This window comes from Cyprinodon tularosa, unplaced genomic scaffold (genome assembly GCF_016077235.1).
Source record: "Cyprinodon tularosa strain WSP-4 unplaced genomic scaffold, ASM1607723v1 ctg714, whole genome shotgun sequence".
NCBI classification, from domain to species: domain Eukaryota; kingdom Metazoa; phylum Chordata; class Actinopteri; order Cyprinodontiformes; family Cyprinodontidae; genus Cyprinodon; species Cyprinodon tularosa.
Window position 1 is genome coordinate 55,163 of NW_024039468.1, and position 15,134 is coordinate 70,296.

Below are 15,134 nucleotides of genomic sequence, written 5' to 3' on the forward strand. Positions count from 1 at the left end.
AGCCAGTCACAACAGGGAAGATCTATACCATCAACATCTACCAGGACAGGAGATGAGGAAGAGTTCAGGGAAGACACAGAGACAGAAAAAGACCAGGATGAGGGAGAGCAGATGGGTGAGGGAAAACAGGGAGATGAGCCAGATGAAAGAAGAAGAAAGATGAGCAAGCGTACTACTTTAAAGTAGTAGCCTACGCTTTAGTCTGCTCTGTTGGTGGTGTGACTTTTTTTCCATTGAAAACTCACGTTTAGAGAATGTTACAAATAAAAGTCAAATTTCATTCAACATGCGTGTGTATTTATTTTTTTTATAATTAAGTGTTCCACGTGCACTAAAAAGTGCCCTCCCCCACCTCCTGAGCACCTGCCCCCAAAATGTCTATGCACACCTCTGGCTGTGATGATGTCAAAGGATTCTAAAGGCCGCCTTTAGAATGACATCACAGGAATTCTTTAGAATGTTGAAGTCATGTCTGAAGAATCTAAACGCCCACACAAAAACTCCTCCCACTCATTACCATTATTCTCTACATTTTCTCTCCGTTGTCCTTTCTTTCACAGTAAATGGTATCGGCATCTAAGATATGTTAGATTTGTTTACCAAGCTTTCCTGTCTGACCCTTCAAAACAATCTACCATCAACAGCATTGTGTTGTAGAAGCTTTTATGCAAGAATGCAAGAGCCTTTTTTTGGGGAGTTTTTACAGCACATTTTGGAGTTTTTACGGCACTAGTGTCTCGTTTTTTTGGCAGTAGGCTGGCAGGAAAGGGGGTATGAGAGAGGGAGAGACATGCGGCCAAGGATTCGAACCCGGGTCATCCATGTCAAGGACTAAGGAATCTTTCTGTACATGGGTTTTGTGCGGTAAACACTGGGCAACCAAAGCACGCCCTTATGCAACAAACTTTTAAACAATTTTCCCAACATTTATGGAGAACAGCAAAGTTGCTCTTTTGTAGTTTTTATTATTTACACCTATAAACATAGAAAAAGTCAGCAGCCTTTTGAAATGTTCGGTAGTATGGTATAAATCAGGATTCTCCAGAACATATCTCCAAAGCCTGCTATTTTCTGTAACACAAGTTGTGCTACCCACAGTAATTGCTGATAAAAAGTCTAAAGACTGTTTTAGAGTTTTCATATTTCTTTATGCTATTACTAGTTTCAAATCTGTGGTAAACCATTGTTTTACAGCAACTCCTCTCTATACAATATTGCATCTTCTAATATGTTTCCTTAAAGACTGTTTAGGACAGGAAGCTACAAAAAGTTACCGTATTTTCACGACTATAAGGCGCACTTAAACGTCTTTTTTTCCCCTCAAAATGTGCGGTGCTCCCTTTGGTGCGGTGCGCCCTATGTGTGTTGTAACTGCAACTTTTGAGACCACCCCATTGAGGAGATGATGAAAGAGTGGCTGAATGTAAGGAGACCAGGTGTTTTTTTCCCACTCATCACCATCGCTGTTAATCTGTGACTCCATGCATGCCCATCTCACAGCTGATGTGAAAAACATGGTGAAACAAATTAAGCTGTGCTTGCTGTTATTCAACCGCTCGACATCGGTGTGAACCGGACCCAGCAGGTGCAGCAGAAGCAGCGTGTTTACATGCAAAGTCAATGGTTGACGCGCGTATAGGCGCAGCAAAAGGTCCCGCAGCGCGTTTTGAGCAGCAGGCGCTGCGGGTCGGGAGCATTTAAGCATCTGCCAACGCGCTGCTGCTGCTCGAGATGGAAAAATTTAAGTTTTGCTGCTGGACGCGCTGCATCAACCAATCAGAGAAGCTGATCTGGGAGCTGACAGCGAGACAGACACAGCACCCTGATGACATATGATATTAATGCAAATGAAAAAGGCTGGATGGATGAGGAGATGATGAAAGCGTGGCTGAGGCAGGTGTATGTGAGGAGACCAGGTGGTTTTTTCCACGCATCACCATCGCTGTTAATCTGTGACTGCGTGCCCATCTCACAGCCGATGTGAAAAAAAAGGTGAATCAAATGAACGCTGTTATCCCGGGAGGTCTGACAAAGGAACTTCAACCGCTCGACATCGGTGTGAAGCGGCCGTTCAAAGTAAGGCTGCGAGCGGCGTGGGAGCGATGGATGACAGACGGAGACCACAGTTTCAGGATAAGTGGAAGGCAGCGCCGGGCAAGTTACGCCACCGTTAGCGGATGGATTGTTGATGCTTGGACTAACGTTTCTGCTGGCACTGTTGTTCGAGCTTTTGCAAAAGCCGGCATTATTTCTGAGGAGTCTCCCGGCACGGAAAGTGACTCTGACAGCGAAGAAGGGGAAATTGGTATGTCTGATTTAGCGCAGCTGTTTAATTCAGAAACAGAGGATGATGACTTTGATGGGTTTGATTAATACTTTGTAATAAATACATTAATAAAGCACAATCATACTCAGTTTTGCTCCCGCTCTATTTTTCTACCTGAAAACTTAATTCAACAGCAGCCTCTGGGCCGGGTCTCCTCCTCTTCACCACGGTGGCTGGCAGGTGTTTTTTCATCTAAATAATCTAAATCTTGCAGCTATATTTGCTGTGATCAGTGGGAATAAAGTAGTTTTAATATGTTTTTAAGTGAGAAAGTCCACCTGAAAACTTAATAATTGCAGTCAGTTCATCCAGATTATCATCGTGCCTATACTATTTCTGTCGGAGGCGCTCAGACCCCCACATACCAGCGGTGCACCGACAGTAGAAATCCTTTCATCAGCAGCCTCTAGGCCGGGTAGCCTCCGGGTTCACCGCGGCGGCTGGCAGGTGTTTTTCATCTAAATAATTTAAACTGCAGGCACCAGGATACCGGTAATAAAAGCGAACATATTCCGTCGGCAGGTTTCAGGATTTTAAGTTAATTTAGGAGTGATCACAGCTCTGTCATCTGCGATGTGTCTTTCTCACGGCCAGCTCCCAGGTTTGATTAATACTTTGTAATAAATACATGAATAAAGCACAGTCATACTCAGTTTTGCCCCCGCTGTATTTGTAGAGGTATTTAAAGGTAGTAGAGGACATGTACCTGTATATAAAAAACGCGCCCTATAGTCCGGTGCGCCTTATGTGTGTGTTAAATACAGAAATGGCACAAATAACTGAGACTGCGCCTTTTAGTACTGTGCGCCTTATGGTCGTGAAAATACGATAAATGACCATAAACTCAATGTAAACCCCTAGCTATTATTATTTTATGTTTATTTTATTTATTTGTTTATTTATTTATATGTTTGTTTCCCTTGTTTTATTTTTATTTATTTTTTAGATTATATGACTCATTTTTTTTAAGTTATAATGTCACCAACTGCTGTGTATCTTTGTTTGATGTTTGAATTACTCTGTATTGTTACAGAGAATTGCCAATAAAGCAAAAAAGAAAAAAAAATTATAGACGTAGCTGTTCTCGCGAGTCCTTCCGTATAACAATGACCTCGTATGTGATTGGAGGAGCTATACTCAGAAGAACTTTATCTCCAGTTCCTTTGTTTGGATTTTGCTGGTACGTGATCAATGGCTGGACGACGTCTCGCGTTCAACTCGCCTTCCCCCCAGATTCCACATACTCCGTCAGCGCTCCGCTCCACTCCGCCCCGCTGACGTACGTCGTGCGGAGCGCTTGTCTTCAATGAGAGCTGTTCCACATCCACCGCTACTCCTCCGCACGTCTCCGTCCATGTACGTCTTCTCCGTCCGTCACAGACAAATTACGGAGCCGAGCTATTTTTTGCTCCGCTCCGGTCCGGCAAGGTCAAGATCCGCAATTGCAATCGCACCAAACAGGAAAAAGAACATCGACAAATTTCGGTTCGTCAAATTAAAATATAGCAGCAACAGATCGGTGACTAGAAATTATAGCACAATTCTTATATATTAAAAAAAACAACTAACACCGTTTATTTAAATGATTGGATCCAAACTATTGGTTATTCACCAACGAGGAAGCAGATTTCTCATCTCCATCAAAATATTTATTTTATACCGAGGGACTTAAACTTTAATCAAATCCATTCAAAAGAAACTTCTTATTACAGGAATGAAAAGAGATGCTGAGTTTGGGAGTACAGAACAAGTTCATTCAAAAAAAGCAGTTTTGAATTATCCTTATCCCCCTTACAAAAATCTACAAAAATATATATATATATTTGGGTAGAAACTGAACATATGCTGGATGATGGTGGGATTTTTTTTATATGTCATATTAAATTAAGCTCTCACAGGGTTCATACAGGAATGAGTGACTCTAATTTAATGCTATTTTAATGCTATTAGAAATGATTTTAATGCCATCAACAAGAACCATGTACACAAGTTATCAGTGTACATGAAATATGAAGGAGCTGTAAGCACAGTTCCATGACTCCTGTATGTATGTAAACACACACACACACATATATACGTATATATATATCCTCTAGCTTTTTCTCCGCCTGGAGCTTCCTTTCCGAACATACGGCTTTATGATCAGTTCCACGCAAATTAATAGCGATATAATATATCTGACGAAATTGTTTTTATAAGCATTTTTTATTAAAGAATTATAAATACTTCGATAAACATATTTAAATAATTTTAGTGCCAATTAAGGCCTTGATTAAAAAAGAAAAATGAATGAATTGTAATTATTTTTAATGATCCGCGGAAACCCTGCTTCATCTCGCGCATGCTCTCTACGATCTTCAAGAAACTCAGAGCGGAGCGGTCTGGAGCCACAGCGGAGGATGTATGCTTTGCTTTGTGCAGGCGGTCTGGAGCGGAGCGCTGACGGAGTATGTGGGATTTCGGGGTAAAACTCTTCTTGGACGCGATGGCGACTCTGCACTCGAACAACTGTGCAGGAGAGACGAACTCAAAGAAGAGAAGCTAGCGGTAAATATATGTTTGATTACTGCCTGCTAAGCTAAAAGCAGCCTAGCCTAAGCTACGGCTAATAGCAGCCTAGCCTAAAGCTACGGCTAATAGCAGCCTAGCCTAAAGCTAGGGCTAATAGTAGCCTTGCAAGAACAAGCTTTATTAAAGTGTATTTTTTGTGATTCACAGGAAGCAGTACGCCGTCTTCACAACTCGGAGACAAATTGCAGGCGCTATGAACCGGAGCAAGGGTAAGAGTTAAAGAATATGCTTTCATTCTGCGGTAAAAGGAAATAGATACGGATGGATACCGATCATAACTGTACATTTTGTTTTCACAGACTAATCTCGCCTCACAATTAGGCGGTGACCTCCTATTATTCATACCACTCTCATTTAATTGTTTTCCAGCTGCCTGTAAGACGTATTATGAGACGGTACGCAGGAGCTCAGATATACGCAGCCAGAGAACACGCTGTGCGCGGAAGCCGCCAAGCATTCAGAAAAGAAAGAGAGTAAGACTTTATTTGGTGACTATTTTTCAGGTGAATTGATAGATGTGTTGTGTCCATACGCAGTGCATCCCATTGCATAGTGCTGATTCATTGTTTTCTTTTTTTTTTTTTTTTCTTTTTTTTACAGCTGCTGGAATCGAGGCTAGCTGATGAGGAAGTGGAACTCTGGAATGGCCGCCGCCATTTCGTAGGCCGGATCTCTCTGAACTCTGTGTTAAGCTGCAGTCCCGGTTAGAAGCGATGCCGAAGTACAGGGCCACGCACAGTAGGCGTCTGCACATCGGACCTGCCTCGGAGGGAATGCTGCCAGTTACCTCCAACCCCGAGGAAGCAAACGGACCGTTCACGGACTTGTAATTTTTGAATACGCATGTGCTTGGATACGCGTTGTATATAGTTGTGTGTGTGTGTGTTTTAATAAAGCTCTTTCTTTGCATAAACAGCTTCCTGGCAAATGTTCATTTCCTGTATAAATTCATTCATGTCCTTGATGGTAGCCTAATAATTGTGTAGTAGTGTTGGATAACATAAACACATAGCATATGAATAAATAAATATATGAATGAATAAATATATGAATGAATAAATAAATATATATGTATATATATATATATATATATATATATATATATATATATATATATATATATATATATATATAAGCTGCTGCCCCCGCGACCCGACCCCGGATAAGGAAGAATATATATATATATATATCCATATGTAAATTTATATGTAAATATATATATATATGCCAACCAATCACGAGCGACTTTACTTGTTTAAAAAGAAGTGGTTCTGTCCAATACTCAGTAAGAAAATTAAAGCCTGGCGTGGCCACGTGTGGTTTTGCTGCCAATCACGAGCGATTTTACTTGTTTGAGGATAGTGGTTTCAGCCAATACTGAGTAGGTTATTCAAGCCAGTCCTGGCCAGCCGCACGGGTTTGCTGCATTCATATGCTAATTAGGGCCATTAGTACAGCTGATCGCTCTCCACATACGTCAGACTGGAGAATTTGTGGCACTGACAAACGGGGACAAGCGCGGTTTGCAAATTGTCGGAAACTGACGAAAATCAGGGAGATCTGCGGGAGTTTACGGGGGTTTACGGGGACGAAAATCTCACTTTTCATGCAGTGCTAAGCATGCTTGTAGCGGCAGTGGGGCAGAAAAAAGTCCCTTTTAACATGAAGAAACCTCCAGCAGAAGGAGGCTCAGTGTGAGCCTCCATCTGCTGAGGCCGACTGGGGTTCAAGGAGACAGAAGCAGACATAGAAAAAGAAGCATAGATACACTGGGCAACTGTCAACCAGCTCCACAGGCGGCCCCGTCCAGGAAACACACAGCCAGGCAGATGAGCTCCGAGCCAGCTCCCATGTCAGAGGATGAAGAGAGCACATCCAGTTAGTCACAGTCAGAGAAACAGGACTACACTGAAAAAACAGGCCGAACTCCAACATCTATAAACAAAGGTGTTGATGGCAGCAGCACAGCTGAAGTTTCTCTCCAGGATGGAGTAACAGCCAAACAGGAACAGACCAGATGAAGCTACTATGAGAAAAAGCAGAGAGAGCAGAACGTTAGAGACTGAACTAATAGATTCTGCAGAGTGGGAGAATAGAGATAGAATGAAGCAGAATGATGAAAAAGGGGTCCCTATGTCCTCCAGCAGTCTAAGCCTATAGCAGCATAACTATAGAGATAGCTCAGGATAACCTGAGCCACTCTAACTAGAAGCTTTATCAAAAAGGAAAGTTTTAAGCCTAGCCTTAAAAGTAGACAGGGTGTCTGCCTCACGGACTAAAACTGGTAGTTGGTTCCACAGGAGAGGAGCCTGATAACTAAAAGATCTGCCTCCCATTCTACTTTTTGAAATTCTAGGAACCACTAGTAAACCTGCAGATTGAGAGCAAAGTGCTCTGTTAGGAACATAAGGAACAATCAGATCTTTGATATCTACGGAGCCCCTCTGATGACATGGTCAAAAAATTTTTTTAATTGTGGCCACAAAGTAGCATTTCGTGCGCACAAAGTAGTATTTCATGGCCACGCAATAAGTTTATCGTGCGCACGAAATACTACTTCGTGGCCACACAATAAGTTTAACGCGCGCACGAAATACTTATTAATAATATTAATATCATTCCTGGAGAACTGGGTAAGCAAATCAAGCGCGCCTTCTCTAAGGTCTAAGGCACGCTCCATTTGCTTACCCAGTCGGTCTCTGCCAGTCACGTGATATTTGTTGCTAAGATGCCATATTAGGTGGAAAAGGCGTAGTGTAAACAACCGCAGCATAGCTAAACGAAGGACTAAAGGCCCGTTTACATAGCAGCCTGTCCGAGATAAGTCATTACAGTTAACATAAGCCTGAAAACAGGGGCGGATTTATTGATATTATTAAGTATTTCGTGCACACGTTAAACTTATTGCGTGGCCACGAAGTAGTATTTCCTGCGCACGTTATACTTATTGCGTGGCCGCGAAATACTACTTCGTGCGCACGAAATACTACTTCGCGGACGTTATACTTATTGCGTGGCCGCGAAATACTACTTCGTGCGCACGAAATACTACTTCGTGGCCACAATTTAAAATTTTTTTTGACCATGTCATCAGAGGGGCTCCGTAGATATCAGATGGAGCTTGGCCATTTATTCTGCAGATGAAAGAAGGAAATTCTAGAAACCTCTTTGATATGAGATTACAACATGATGAGACAGCTGGAGTTGACGAGCAAGAGGAGCCTAGTCATTCCTCTTGCCTACAAACAAACAGAGTTGGGCTCATATCAAGGTGAGGCTTCCTTCTTTGAGAAGTTAACAATTTTATCAGTTTTATAACTTTTGTAATTATGCACAAAATTTACACTGCATTAAGAATTAAATCTGATTCTCCATGTCTGGTATTAAAATTGAATATGATTTTTATTTTTTGATTTTACTAATTTTATTCGCTGTCTGATTTGATTGCTTAACAAACAAAAACCTTTGTGTTCCAACCAAGATTTTTTTTTTTATTTAAATAAAAGACGAACATACATTTTTTCTATTCCTACATCAGTTACCCAACCCTTTCAGCGCATCGTCCGTCTGTCCATTTGTCGCTTTTCAGCCTATGCTCTTTCTTATTATAATTTTTTTTTTTTTTGCCTTTCATTTTCCTGTTGTTGGAATCCTTCACACTCATTTTGTTTTCTGTCATCTTTCAGAAAGTTTCAAATCATCCAAAAAGCTAGTCTTGAAATTGCCTTTAAAGCCTTTAGCTGAGGGGTTGGAAGAAAAATAATTTTCTGAGTTGGAGGAAGAAGTGGAGGTTGAAGCTCAGGGAGGGGTTTGCCTTTGCCTTTGTAGGATTTTGTTCACTCAGTGAATAACAATAAATGAAAGGTCACAATCATTTAAAGTAAATAAGACACCTTCATAATCCCAAATGTTCCGAAGAAATATTCAATTCATCCACTTTTGAATAATATTTATATTCAAACATCACTCTTGCTCTAATCATGCTCTTTTTGGACTGGGAGGAAGCCAGAGTACCTGGAGAGAACCCACACATGCTCAGGGAAAACATGTAAACTCTATGCAAGGGATGGATGGATGGATGGATGGATGGATGGATGGATGGATGGATGGATGGATAGACAGACAGACAGAGAGATAGGGAGACAGACAGACAGACAGACAGACAGACAGACAGACAGACAGACAGAGAGATAGGGAGACAGACAGGGTCCAATACACCTATAAAATAAGTAGCATTGATATTAGTTTTTTGTTGCGAGACGAAGGCCAAAGCAGTTTATGTTTGAGAAATAATTCTTTACTCTCTTGCAAAATTTCTTGCGGGTTTTGACTTCAACCAGATGTGAGGGATCTTTACAGCTTGTCAAGTTTGTGTTATCACCACAATCAGTTTGTTGCTGTTGATTATTAGTCGGCAAGATTATTTTGTTGTCGATGTTGTTGTTGCTGTTGGTTGTTGATTCATATTTCAGATCAGAGGTCTCAGATGAAAATGAGGATCTGATAATAGGTGATAAACCTGACTGAATCACTGGGCTTTTTTGAGGACTGGGGGTCCCACAGCATCCAGGCTTTTTACAGACGGGCTTTGAACTTTCTTCAGAGTTGTTTGGGGCTCCCAACCTTTCTGAAGTCATTATTTTGTTGTCGATGTTGCTGTTGGTTGTTGATTCATATTTCAGATCAGAGGTCTCAGATGAAAATGAGGATCTGATGATAGGTGATGAACCTGACTGAATCACTGGGCTTTTTTGAGGACTGGGGGTCCCACAGCATCCAGGCTTTTTACAGACAGGCTTTGACCTTTCTTCAGAGTTGTTTGTGGCTCCCAACCTTTCTGAAGTCATTATTTTGTAAGTTCTCATTGCCTCATGGGCTTCAAGGACATAAGAGCTGCTCCTGTCAAAGTTAGACAAATGGTCCATGGTAATAAAGTTGTGTTTAAGTGCAGCTGCTGAGGTAATACGGTCCTGAGGTGTAGGAACTAGCATTTGCTTTAGAAAATCTATGAAACTTAGTAAATCCTCCCTTTCAGCGGGGTCTTGTGTTGTTGGACGGATTTCCAGCAGGTCGTCCAAAGACTGCAGCTTCAGCTCTGGATCATACTTCTTAATTACACTTTTCCAAGAGGAAAAATTCTCACTGCAGCGTGGTTCACCCAACATTTTAACAATTGCCGCCAATGTTTCGTCAGGAGTATCATAATCAAACAGGAAATCATCAAGGTAGAAACAGATCAAAGTGATGCCTAGACACCACACATCCAAACTGGCATCTAGCTTGGCACTCATAATTCCCTCCGCAGGCCTGAAAGGAAGAGGGTTAACACTCATATTTGACATTGATCCTATCTCCTCAGAGAAACCCATATCAATTACTTTAAGTTTTAGAGAGGAGCGGTCTACCAGCATTATGTTGTCAATCTTGATATCTTTATGTACTATTCCATTACTATGTAGAAAATCTAAAGCAACCAGTACCTGTTGAGCAATAAGGCGAATGTCAGACAAATGTAGTCCACTACCTACAATTGTTTCTGTAAAACTTACCAAATCGATATCCAGCATTTCAAACACGAAGCAATGCTTTGTTTTGTAGTTAAAATATTCATAAAACTTCACTATGTTGTAGTTGTCCGGTCCAAGCTCTTTGATTTTAGTTAAGATCTCTTTTTCCGCCTTTGCCTCAGAATCATCCTTGTCTATTGGAATTTTTATTACAACAATCTCTCCAGTTTCTTGGTTTCTACATTTGGTAGTTATAGCTGTTCCTCCTATGTCCACAGCTTCTATGAAGAGGTAATTGCTTGTTTTAGATTTGAAAACAAAATCCTTTTTTGAAAAAAGTTCTGACCAAAATGGCCCACAATCAGTTGTTATTACTCCAAAAGGAGTCTGGATGGTCATTTTGTCATCCGGATCAGATGAATAAATGACCGTTTCACCTTTTGGTGGGCCATCGTTGCCTGGATAGAGAGAAGAGGAGGTTTCTCTTTTTTTAGAGTTGTTTGCGGCTCCCAACCTTTCTGAAGTCATTATTTTGTAAGTTATCGCTGCTCCTGTCAAAGTTAGACAAATGGTCTGGTGTGATCACCTGGGAAGCTAGTCTGAACTAAAACCTATTTTTAGAATTGTTGGTTCTAAGTGACATAGGCTATGACGTCAGTGGCTGGGACACGCCCACCCGCCCGGGACACGCCCACCCGCCCGGGACACGCCCACCCTACTTTTTGTTTTTAAACTTTATTAGAACAAAAAATTATAATACAGAGACAAATTAAAATTTACAGTGAACAATCACCAGTGGTTTGAGCAAAAGAAAATAAATAAATAAATAAAATAAAAATGTAATAAATAAAAGTAAAAAAGTAATAGTAAATAGAAACATAAAAAGGGATTATATAAATACTTTAAATTTAGAGCATAAGGTTATAGTTTTAGCAGCTTTTTTATTATTGGAGGGGAACAATGTAGAAAAATAAGTAGTTGCTTCCTTTAGAAAAGAAATACAGGAGGGTTTAGTCACAATAACTTTACATTTGTGGATATAAAACTTGGCCAACAGTAACAAAAGATTGCATAAGAAAAAATGTTCAGAAAGTTATTTTTTTATATTTTGTGATTCCAAATAAAACATCTTGAAAATAAAGTTCAAATTTATCATAAATATTGTCCAGAATGAAGCGAAAGATACCTTGCCAAAAATGCCTGGTGTGTTCACAGGACCAAAACAGACGAGAGACAGATTCTGAGTAAAAGTTGTAAGAAAGTACAAGTGGTATCAATGTCCTTTTTATATTTAACTAAAAATGACTTTACTGGATAACAGCGGTGAATGATCTTAAAGGAAACCTCTTTAACCTTGTTTACTACTAAATATTTATTAGGTAAAGACCAAGTTTTGTTCCAGGAGACCTCTGAGGCCAGTCCAGACCAGACTGAAATTACATAAGGAACTGAAATGCAGTTTGCTTGGAATAAAGTATGAATATGTTTGTTGTTTTTAGGAGATTTAGATTGAAAGCACAATTTACCTACATAGGTGTCAGTTAGTTCAGTTGGAGGTCTCGGGCCTTTGGAGAACAGAGAAGTCTGACCTTTGAATAACATTAGAACACCTGGAGGAATAGCATCAAAAACAATAGCAAACTGTTTTGGGCTTATAGGAATCTTAAAATGATACAAAAAATCTTGATAATTAAAGAGGTTTCCTTTTTCATTAAAAAGTTGAATTACAAGTGTGATAACATTCCTAAACCAGTTTTCAAAAAACAGAGATTTTTTCTTATAACATATATCTTTGTTATTCCAAAGAAAGTACCTATTGGAGAAAAAATATGTTTGAAGATCAGTGACCAGGCCAGAAGGGCTTGTTTATGAACGTTAGACAGAGCAACAGGAATGCGATCAATGTTATAATTACACTGCAAAACAAACTTAAGACCACCTATCCTAGAGAACAAGTAGTGAGGAATAAAATTCCAGATTGAGGTAGGACTTTTAAATTCTTTGAAAAGCATAGTAATAATAATAATAATAATAATAATAATAATAATAATATATTTTTTAAAGCAGTTAATGATTCCAACAAGCAAACTCATGTTATAATTACCTTAAAATATATTCTGATGGTTCTAAGAATTTAAAAGGGTGTGTGGGAATAGGAATATATGTGCCAGAGTTCAAAATACACATTTCTAAAAGAATTTCAGATCAACCATCTGTTTTCACAGCAGAGATGGTGGCAGTTATACTGAGTTTCCAATGGGGGGAGGAGGTCAGAGCAGACAGGTTGGTGGTCTGCACGGATTCCAACGCAGTTTTAAAAGTATTCAGGGAGAAGGAAATAATAGGAAAGATTTAGTATTAGAAATTCAGCACAGTTTATTTAGATTATACAGGAGTGGCATTGATATTTGGTTTTGTTGGGTTCCAGCACATGAAGGGGTAAAAGGAAATGAATAGGCAGACAAATTAGCAAAAAGGGCTTTAGAGGAGGCAATAAAAATTACAATTCCTTTAGGGAAAGGAAAATCATTTATTAAAAAGAAATTGAAAAATGGCAAAAAAAAAAAGGTGGAATGAAGATAAAAAAGGAAGATGGTTATATAAAGTACAAAAGTCAGTATTACATAGAAATATTAATGAGAGAAACCAAAGGGAAGAAATAATAATGATCAGATTAAGAGTAGGTCATACTTATTTAAATGACAATTTATACTTAATAGGGAGGAAAAATAATGACAAATGTGAAGGATGTGGAGAGATAGAAAATGTAGGACACCTATTGATGAACTGTAAAACATATGAACCTGAAAGGGAGAAATTGAAAAGAGTTGAAAGGACAGGCCAAGAGTGGAGTCTTAAAGGATTATTGGGAAATAAAGGAAATATAAAAGATATTTATAGATTAAGGAAAGCATTATTTATTTATCTTCAGAATACAAAATAAAAAAATAGAATTTAATAGATGTAAAACAATGTTGCTACACACTCAAAACAGCAGGTGGCGGTATGCACGCCCCTTCCCTAGAGCCCGGTGGGATCGAAAACATTTTGAATGGAAATCAATGGGGAGAAATTAATAAACTTCTGGTCCCAGTCGCTCTCTGTCACTGATTCCAGATATGCTGGTTGTGTATTTAAATTGTTTTGTTTTTTTTGAGTTCCTCTTTGGTCAAAATCTGGTCAAAATCCATCAATGAGATCGCACCAAACAGGAAGTTAAATGCACAAAGGACCCGGTAGATTTCCAAATAAAACACGTCCGAGCTTAACCCATGATCATTTTGTCAACATAAGTTTCTGCCGTATGCCACGACGTAATGCATTGATCTGAAAATCAACCTCAGACGCAACGCCGCAGTGGCGAGGGTTTGATCCGTCAGATGGAGTTAAATCACAAAGAATTCAATGTTGAATCGGGGCGGCAGCTAAATGCTAGGCGATGGGTAGCAGCCAAAACGTTGCAATTTCACATAATCCTGACGAGATCCGAAAAACCGTAGCAAAAACTAGCAAGCGGGTGATTATGTATGTTCACTAAGTAAATATTATATAAATAAACCCTACATTTCTCGCTATAAATGTAATCAAAACCCATTTAAATGCAGAAACTGATTGAAATTATTGATTTTCCCACTAAATGTTAGAGAAAGCTCAGCCATGTTTATACCAAAACGTTACAGTTTCACATTATCTTGAAAAATCTTTTCAAGAAACGAACAAGCAAGTGAATATGTACATTCCCTGAGTAAATATTCTGGCAACAAACTATACATTTCTCACTAGAAATGAAATCAAAACTCATTTTAATGCAAAAACAAACTCAAGTTATTAATCTTTCCACAAAAAAATGCGAATGTCGGCCATATATATATTTTTTTTCCGTCTCCCAGCTGGAATCTTGAAAGTCACGTGACTAGGACGTAAAACAATAGAAAGCGTATAGGCAGAAGAAATGTAACAGTACCACAAAAAAATGGCCATTAATGTACCTCCACTACGTTTTGCAGTGTGGACCAACGTAGTGGGGGTACGTTTTCCCATGAGACTGGGTTGGCATAGGTCAGTCTGGATATTCCTTCAGCTTTAGAAAGTAAAATTCTGCCCCGAAGGGATAAATCTCTTTGGAGCCATGAATTAAATCTTTTCTTTGTTCTTTCTAAAATTGGGCTAAAATTGAGGTCACACCTAGTATTCTTTGTTTTGGTTAACGTTATTCCTAAATAATTAATGGTTTCTTTAATTGGAATACTGCAGAGATGAGAGAGTTCACATTTCTTAACAGCCATTAATTCACATTTGCTCACATTTAAGTAAAGACCAGAAGCCTCAGAAAATACTTTTATCAATTCAAGTGCTAGAGAAACTTCAGAAGAATCTTTTAAGAAAATTGTTGTATCCTCAGCCAGTTGGCTGATAATTCTTTTGTCCAGAACTGACATTCCACCCAATTGACTATTTATTATGTGATTAGCCAATAGTTGAGTTGATAGCAGAAATAAGGGAAAATGTGACAACCTTGCCGTATACCACGTTTCAAGTCGAATCTTGGGGATGTTCCGTTTTTCAATTTGATTGAACTATTTCCATTATTATATAATGTTTTAATAGTACTGCAGAAAAAATGACCAAAACCGAAAAGGTTTAATGATTCAAAAATAAAGTTGTGTTCAATTGAATCAAATGCTTTGTAAAAGTCCAGGAAAAGGATAAAGCTTTCATCATTTATCAAA